General features: G+C 44.9%; 1 protein-coding gene across 1 annotated transcript in view; it reads right to left on the reverse strand.

Annotated features, from left to right (window-relative positions):
- Nucleotides 1-7739, reverse strand: part of bcar3 (BCAR3 adaptor protein, NSP family member) — a 158847-nt gene extending 151108 nt beyond the window's left edge. Inside the window, exon 1 of the mRNA XM_067989945.1 lies at nt 7643-7739. The gene's annotated coding sequence lies outside the window, so the exon portion shown is untranslated. The remainder of the gene's footprint in view (nt 1-7642) is intronic.
- Nucleotides 7740-9059: the final 1320 nt, after the last annotated feature.

A 9059-nucleotide genomic window follows, 5' to 3' on the forward strand; every position in this document is an offset into this window, starting at 1 on the left:
AAACTCAATTAAGGCCAGTTATATTCACCCCATGAAATACATAAATCATTTTTTGTCCCAGAATGCAGAAGTAGGTTAGCTCCTGCTGGCCTCTATAGACTTTCTCCAACTATGTGCATTAGTTTTAACATGGATTTGGTTGCTGTGGTAACTGCTCTCCACCCACCACCTCCCTCTCCCTCATATAAACAGGCTAGTTTCTTCAGCTATGGGTATTACAGCCAGTATTACTGAATCACTTCCCAAAGCAATTTTGCAATATTAAATGCAGTAAAAATATTTTCATTAGATCTTTGCCTACTTGGCATATCAATGCAATCTAGCAGAGTCAAATCCCAGCATTACAATGTCAGGTTACAGGGAATCAAATCCTGAGTAAAGGAAAGGAACTGCAGGTGTTATCATTTATTCAGCACATTGAACTTTGCATTCCTGACCCCTTTCTCTGCCGATCAAGGACAGTACCTATACTGACCTTCTGAATGTTAGGGACAACAGGAAAACAAAATGGCCTCATCCTCTCTCAGTCAGCTTTACAGTTACCGTGACAAATAAGGAACTAAATAACAAAAGCTTTTAACATTTGTAAAGATGTCCCCTCCTGCTCTACACAATGCTGGTGACGTTGCTGCTGATGGCTGTAAAGTGCCTGTGCTTCCAAATCTGAGTTAACAATAAACTCACCTCCAAAATGACAAGACTGTCTAAACTTTCACAAATCCCCTACATTCAAATTACAGAGGATTGATAACTTCGTCCCAAAATATTTGTACAAAATCAGATTTGGTATTAAAACAAGATTCCTCTACTTCTTATTTAGCTTAGATTTGCATAGCTGGTCAGACAATAATAGATTTAGTTCGACTCAGCATTTGAGATGTTTGACATAGAATTATTCATTGTTGTTGTCCTTTGTTGAACAAGAGGAAGGAATCCAGCTACCTCAGGCATTAAACCCCCTGCAGAAACAACTAAAAGATGGGAGGGGGGGCACAGCACAAGTCCTTCCCCTTTCTTTATCAATAAAGATGCACAAAGGGTTTGTCTCACTGGGATCTATTTGTGTTGCACAAAAGGAACACAATCAAAGGTAAGACAATGAATATGTAAAAAAAACATGAAAGCAATTTTGAAAATGTGGACATAGCTTTTAAGGATAATAAACATATAACAGAATGAATCAGTTAATAAATTAAGCCTCCGTCCTTGTCCCCCTTTCCATCTCCCACCTATATGTGGGCCTTAGGCGGTGGTATGCCATGGGTTAGTTTCCATGGGTTAGTTTCCATGGGTATGTCGATGACACTCTCCTTTACCTCTACCTCTACTCTTTATTCCACAATCACCACTTTGCTGTCTGGCTGGAGCTCTGACATCAAGTCCTGGATGAGCCAGAACTTACTCCAGCTCAGTGTTGGCAACCGAAGCTGTTTGACTCCTGCCAGAAACTTCACAGCTCTGGTGCTGATTTCACCTCCCTCCTCAGAAGCTCACTCCAACTGAACCTGCAGTTGTACAAACTGGATATCTTGTAGAGCCTCAAGCCCTACAAACAGTCCATCTCCAAACCCACTTACTTCTCCCTTTGGAATACCCGCCTCCTCCTTCCTCTGTTCAACTACTGATGGCAGGGCCTTTAGCTACCATGCTCCTGCACTCTGTAATTTTCTCCCTAAACCCCTTCGCCTCACGACCTCTCTCACCATCTTCAAAGGGCACCTCAAAACTTACATCTTCAACTGTGCCTTCAGTCACCTCCCTAACTTCTCTTCTATGTCCCACTTGGTGTGTCCTATTTCCCGCTTGGTGTGTCCACTGTCCCTCCTATTAAGCCCCTTGGGAAGCTTTGTTACCTGAAATGTGATATATAAATATTGGTTGTTATTGATAATACTTTCAGTGCCTGAGATTCTGTATCTGCGATGTCTGTGATTTTGATCTTTGTTGTTTTCCTTTATTTTCTCCCTTATAATCCCTAGTTATGCTAGGGTGCTGTTAATGTGTGTAAGCATGACAGGAGAGTAAAAGAGGAGAAAACAGCCATTCTAAATGTCTCAGTATAGGCAGTGAGTGTTGACATGAGGGCATCACCGCTGAGCCCACTCCTGTTCTCATGTGGCATCTAGACTCGCACGTGTTCAGTACATGTTACTGCAGGGAGATCTGGGGCAGGAACCCTGGCTGATTTTTTTTCCCTTCTCTAGCCTGTGGAAGTTGAAGCCAACTGTATTGCCCATATCGCCATTCTGACTGGCATCAGCTCACTCTGCACAAACCCAGGACTTTCCTGATCTGTATACCTCCGAATAACATCAGGTGGTACATTTGCCCAATAAGCAGTTGGGTAAGTCCTTTGATCAGAATCATCTACCAGGTCCTTCTGGTCACTCCTGTGCAACAATAATAAGAACAAGAACAACAACAATCGTTAAGATAACACCTTTAATGTAGAAAAACATCCCAAGGCACTTCAGAGGTGTAAGGAAAACAGACACCAAGCCAACGAAGGAACGATTAGGAGCGGTGGAAAATCTTCTGGTTTGCATGGCTTACAGATTTCATTACAGGGTACAAGACAACTAAGCTTCTTGACACATCTCTATCAAATTCCCACAGACTGTATTCAGCCCTACTGAGCAGTGCAAGTGGGACCTCTTGCTGATGTGTTGAATCCAAGCACAGCTCATGTGCCTTTTGGGGGCGATTTTCCTCCCGGCCTTGATACTGGCCCAACTTCTGCCCCACACATGTACCCCCTGACCCTAATTTTCTGGGGTCAAGTTCATTTTAATAAATTGAACCGGCTCCCAGTGAAATTCCTACCTGCACTGGGGAATGTACGTGGGGAGGGAAGGAAATGGCTCTTACAGGCCTTGGCTATGGCCAGCTGCCTGCAGGACACTCGACAAAATGTTTTAACTGAAAAGCACGAGGCTGGAAGGAATTGATCGCGTAAGATTATTTTCAAATCCCTTGCCACACATCATAGCAATGCTGCAAGCCAGGAACATGCAGAGTTCCTAATGTCCATTGATGCTACGGTGTAAGTGATGTACGTCATTTCAAGATGCCCACCCATATTTGGGCGGATTTATTGAACGCCCGATGTCAACGCAGGGAAATGTCAAAAGTGACCCCAGGTGAAGCAGAATTGCTGAAACTGTTTTCCACCCAATCTTCCGCCCCCACCCACTGCAGTCACACTAGGGAGCCAGTGTAACTCCAGACCAACGTCTGCCCCATTGTGCCTAAGCATTAAATTACAAATCCTGACTGATTCCTAACTGTTCCTTCACCTTTACCACAGGTTGAGCAGACTGGCTACCCAGTATCAGTTCTGAATTGTAATACATTGGCAAAGGACAATGTTAAGCAACAAGAAAATACCACACAAACTACATATCAAAAGGAATTACATACCAACACCCTTAACTCAAGTCATTAAAGCAGTTTGACATTGGTGCTAGGTGTCAAATGGAGACCTGCGACCTTTGAGCGATACTTTCCCCTTTTACTGCATCTGTACTGCTGGTCCCCACTAGAAGGCCAACAGACAGAGGGCTGCATCTTTCATACCACCGACTGCCGTGAATGCCATCCACTCCCGCCGGGGGTTAAAATTGGCCCTTCTGTTTGAAGAACCTGACTGACTGCCTGTGTGTTTTTGTCTCTGCATTTTATCTCTGTCTGTTAACAGCGAGAAAGGAATAAAAGACCTTCCAACGGGTGTGAGGTGTTTACTGATTACTCAGGCAAGCTAACAAATTGCTTATCATTTACAGTCTTTTGGAAAACAACTTCCATTAGTATATCAGCCACCTTTCATTTGGCTGACATTTTTTTAAACTTATGGAGTATACTTTGCTTTCAAAAAGCCATGATTAAAAGTCACTCTTTTTCTAAATCCTTTCAAACAAAAATGCTGAAACATGTGAGAGCTCTGCCAACAGCCCACTGTAATATAAATGTGGCATCTGCAGCCCACCTGCTCCAGTAAGTGGAATTATTGCAAATTAGATTCAGGTGGGAAAGGCCCAGCCAGCACTGCAGTTTTTATGCCTTAAAACCAATACTTTAAAAAAAGTCATAGCAAAATTCACATTTGTTTCTTTCTTAGCTTACAGAGTTGCAAGAAAACAGTGAAATACCAAGCTCAGAGTGACCATTCACCAACAGGATGGAAGCAAGAACAAGCACAAGACAAATCACCTTAATCTATTGTACTGCCGCTCCTCATAGTTCGCTGAAGGTGGGGCATAACTACAACCCTGCAAGATATGTCTGCCCTACACTACCCAAGACCTAACACTGCATTCCCAGCACTGCCCCCAGTCCCAAAACCTACTGTTACCCACAACTCCTCCTCCTCCCCCCAAATCCTTGGCTCCCCTGGAGACCCCCAACCTCAGCCTTAGACCCACAGTCTCAATCCGAGGCCCAGTACAGGTCCTTTGAAGAATAGGGAGCAGTAGCTTTGGGGAGTCTGGAACTGTATTCAGTGGCAGTGCATAGAGGATTTAAATTTCCCACTCGCTGGGAGGTGCGATGACTGATTTTCCTCCCAAAAGTGCAGGGAAGTCGAATCATTCTACTCTGACATTGACAGCATTGCCACTGTCCCTGATGCTCCTGCTCTTCGGCCTCCAAGGAACATGTGTTCATTTGGAGCTTGATCAAAAGGAGGAAGAGACTTGGGGATCTGATTGGGACTCTGAGCATAGACCAGGGGAGCATGGAGACTGATAATTCATATTATTTATTATATTAATGTATTTATGAAATGCTATACTTAGGTCATTATATTGCAAAGAATATTTATCTTACTAAAAGCCTAGGTACATTCCTGAGCTCAAGAATCACACTGGCACTTCTCTGATTGCTCAGTGGGTAAATGCACCACCTGGTATGGCACTGATGTTCCATTTTTGGGCTCAGCCGGGCAGCAATGGTGGCCCTAAAATCACCTTGGGATGGGAAGATTGGGCAGCACACATTCCTCATTAAGCCATTAGAGCGCCCACCACAATGATTAAGAAAGAAAGAATTTGCATTTATATAGTACTTTTCACCACCTCCGGATGTCCCAAAGAACTTTACAGCCAATGAAGTACTTTTTGAAGTGTAGTCGCTGTTATAATGTTGGGAAACGCGTCAGCCAATTTGCAATTTGCACAGCAAGGTCCCAAAAACAGCAATGAGATAAATGAACAGATAATGTGTTTTAGTGATGTTGGTTGGAGGATATTGGCCAGGACACCAAGGAGAACACCTCTGCCCTTCTTCAAAAAGTGCCATGGGATCTTTTACCTCTACTTGAGAGAGCAGACATTTAAATGTCTGAACTGAAAGACAACACCTCCATCTGTGTGGCACTCCCTCAGTAACACGCTGAAGTGCCAGCCTGGATTATGTGCTTAAGTCTCTGGAGTGGGACTTGAACCCACAACCGTCTGACTCAGAGACAAGAGTGCTATCAACTGAGTCAAAGCTGACACCTTAGATTAAGGCAAATGATTTGATGTTCCGAGATATCCCATAATACATTTGGTACATTTCTATATTTACCGTGTATGGTTCATTTCATATAAATGGCCCCAAAGGCAGTGAAAATGATGATTTCTCAGTGAAAACTGGTCGCTTGCCAAAAGCATGGGGTTAGTTCTAATAAGGGAAAGGAAAGCTTTGAACTTTTATACCAGTGCTGTTTTAGATTGAATTTGGAAGACCAGAATCCGTGAGCCAGCGGTCTAAGTTTACATTACTAAATCCGGCTCTCATCCCAATGGCAAAATCACAGACCCAGTTTTGTGTGGGTCTCCAATTATGGTGCTAGGATAGGAAAGCGAGATCTGGAATGCAGTGCCTGAAAGGGTGGTGGAAGCAGATTCAATATTAACTGTAAAAAAAAATTGTATATATACTTGAAAAGGAAAAATTTACAGGGCTATGGGGAAAGAGTGGGGGAGTGGGACTAATTGGATAGCTGTTTCAAAGAGCTGGCACAGGCACGATGGGCCGAATTGGTCTCCTTCTGTGCTATAAGATTCTATGATTTAGTAGTGTAAAATCAGGGAGCTGGCTCACAGACTCCGGTCTCCCAGAATCGTCAATAAAATAAGTAAGTGTAGCAGCAGCTAACCCTAGCCCACTTTTTACAGGATCACTGTGATCAGTGTACAGACAAGGCCTCTCTCCTGTTTCAAGTTGAGAGGCTCCCAGCACCCCCCCCTCCCACCCCCCTCTCCCTCCTGCTCTATTCTACCTGTACCTCTGCTCACAGCTTTAAGGGACACATTCCAAAGTAAGGCAAAACAGATGGTCTGCATTTTCAGGGCTGATATACCCTGCATGTGGGGGAAGAGAGAAAATAAACCTTTTATCTTTCTTCAGGAACGGGAGGTAAAGGCTGACTGCCTTATCAGTGGGTCCGAGCACAAAGGGACTGTTCCCAGTCTTTTCCAGCATTCATGGAATATTTTCTTACATTACACAAATGTGCCATAATTTTGATCTAATTTTAATTTGACAGTTACGTTTATGGAGATTTTAGCAAATCATGAGGAAATTACCCAAACCTTTCAGCAGCGGTTTTTAAAATATTTCCTCAAGGTTGATTTTCATTTTCACCATCGGGCAGAAAACTGGTAGCAGATCGGGCACCTGTTTTACAGCCTGCACCCTGGGTTTTCCTTTCCATTGAAGTCCATGGGTGGCCGATCCACTACTGCCAATTGTCTGCCTGGCAGTGAAAGTGAAGATTACTCCCCTTGCCGGTTTTCTGCCCTTTCCCTCCTCTTCTAAAAAAGGTATTGACTGGTACGGTTTGCTCTCTGGTACCTTATGTTAGCCTTGGCAATGAGTGTCCATAGGCTATTCAGCTGTGGAGGCACTACTGCTGAGCCCAATCCTGTTGAGGGAGTGCTGCATTGTCAGAAGTGCCACCTTTCAAATGAGATTAAACTGAGGCCCTGAGTGCCTGTTCAGGTGCGCATAAAAGATCCCATAGCCCTATTCGAAGAAGAGCAGGGGAGTTCTCCCGTTGTCCTGGCCAATATTTATCCCTCAACCAACACCACCAAAACAGATTAACTGGTAATTTATCTCATTGCTGTTTGTGGGATCTTGCTGTGTGCAAATTGGTGGGCATGTTTGCCTACATAATGACATTGACTACATGGAAAATCCACTGGCTGTGAAGAGCTTTGGGACCTCTGAGGCCATATAAATGCAAGTTCTTTCTCTTTTTTCTTGATGTCCACACTCATGCACCAACTAGAAGAAGGAGTCACCAGATGACCATCAGGAGCAGGAAGCCTGGCCCTCTCCAAATCCCAGAGGTGCAGAGTGCACTGTAGTGCCCCCTACTGCAGCCCCAGCTAAGATTACTTAACTCAACACAGACCAGGGAGCCATCGGAGAAGCTATCTTTAAATTGTCAAACCTGTCTCCACAACAATGTCCAAAAGGCAATATTCCTGATCGAAATTACTGTGTCCACCGAAAGCCAGCAATCTGCTCATCATCCGCTAACGCTAAGAATGCAGAAATGCATAGATTTTTTTTTAAAAAAGGACACTAATTCTATGAAAAGGTTTGCCTTGAACTTGTTACAATATAAAAGAGAAATAAAGCTTAACACTACCTTCGTGACAGCAACCTGCTCGCAAACAGCTGTCAAAATGCCTTTCCACCACAGTTCAAGAAGAGTCTCGAAAACAATTCAGAAACCTTTGGCATTCCTGCAGACTTATCAGATAGCAATAGGCAGCTGTAGCGTTACAGGTATAGATAAATCAATATCGGCAGTTTAATACAGACACATATCTCCTCCAGTCATGGTCTGAACACACTGAGAGTTGACGGGATGTAGCTGCATTCTCACATTATTGAATGAAATGACACACACTGAAAAACCTCAGCTCCGTGCCTCAGCAGACACACCTAGGAGCTGCTTTATTAACCAATCACAGCAACATCCTGCCAGCAGCTGGTTACTCACAATGATTCCACTAACTCGTGTGATTTTATCAAAAGCTCCGGCAATACTTTTGAGAGGAATGTTGCAAGTTGCTCCCTAGTACTTTGCATTCCTTTCATACTAACTGAAAAAATAGTCATATAACTGGAAGTCAACAAAGAATGAGTTATGAATTGTAAACAGCACTACTACCAGATTCCGAGGCCATCCAGTATGCAGACTCCGCCAGCAATATCAACCCACCGCTCACTACATGTGCCTTCAGAAATATGTGTCCATTTCCCTCCCAATAGCAGCTTCCCCTCAACTCAAGCCTCCCCCCTCAATATCAGTCTACCCTACCCCAATTCAGGGTCCTCCTTCAATACCAGTCTACTCACCCCCACTCCAGCCTCCTCCCTCAATACCAGTCTACCCATCCCAATCCAGCCTCCTCCCTCAATACCAGTCTACTCACCCCCACTCCAGCCTCCTCCTTCAATACCAGTCTACTCACCCCCACTCCAGCCTCCTCTCTCAATACCAGTCTACTCACCCCCACTCCAGCCTCCTCCCTCAATACCAGTCTACCCATCCCACTCCAGCCTCCTCCCTCAATACCAGTCTACTCACCCCCACTCCAGCCTCCTCCCTCAATACCAGTCGACTCACCCCCCACTCCAGCCTCCTCCTTGAATACCAGTCTACCCATCCCACTCCAGCCTCCTCCCTCAATACCAGTCTACTCACCCCCACTCCAGCCTCCTCCCTCAATACCAGTCTACTCACCCCCAATCCAGCCTCCTCCCTCAATACCAGTCTACTCACCCCCACTCCAGCCTCCTCCCTCAATACCAATCTACTCACCCCCACTCCAGCCTCCTCCCTCAATACCAATCTACTCACCCCCACTCCAGCCTCCTCCCACAATACCAGTCTACTCACCCCCACTCAGCCTCCTCCCTCAATACCAATCTACTCACCCCCACTCCAGCCTCCTCCCTCAATACCAGTCTTCTCACCCCCACTCAGCATCCTCCCTCAATACCAGTCTACTCACCCCCACTCCAGCCTCCTCCCTCAATACCAGTCTACTCACCCC

The sequence above is a fragment of the Heptranchias perlo genome, chromosome 9 (genome assembly GCF_035084215.1).
Source record: "Heptranchias perlo isolate sHepPer1 chromosome 9, sHepPer1.hap1, whole genome shotgun sequence".
Lineage (NCBI taxonomy): Eukaryota > Metazoa > Chordata > Chondrichthyes > Hexanchiformes > Hexanchidae > Heptranchias > Heptranchias perlo.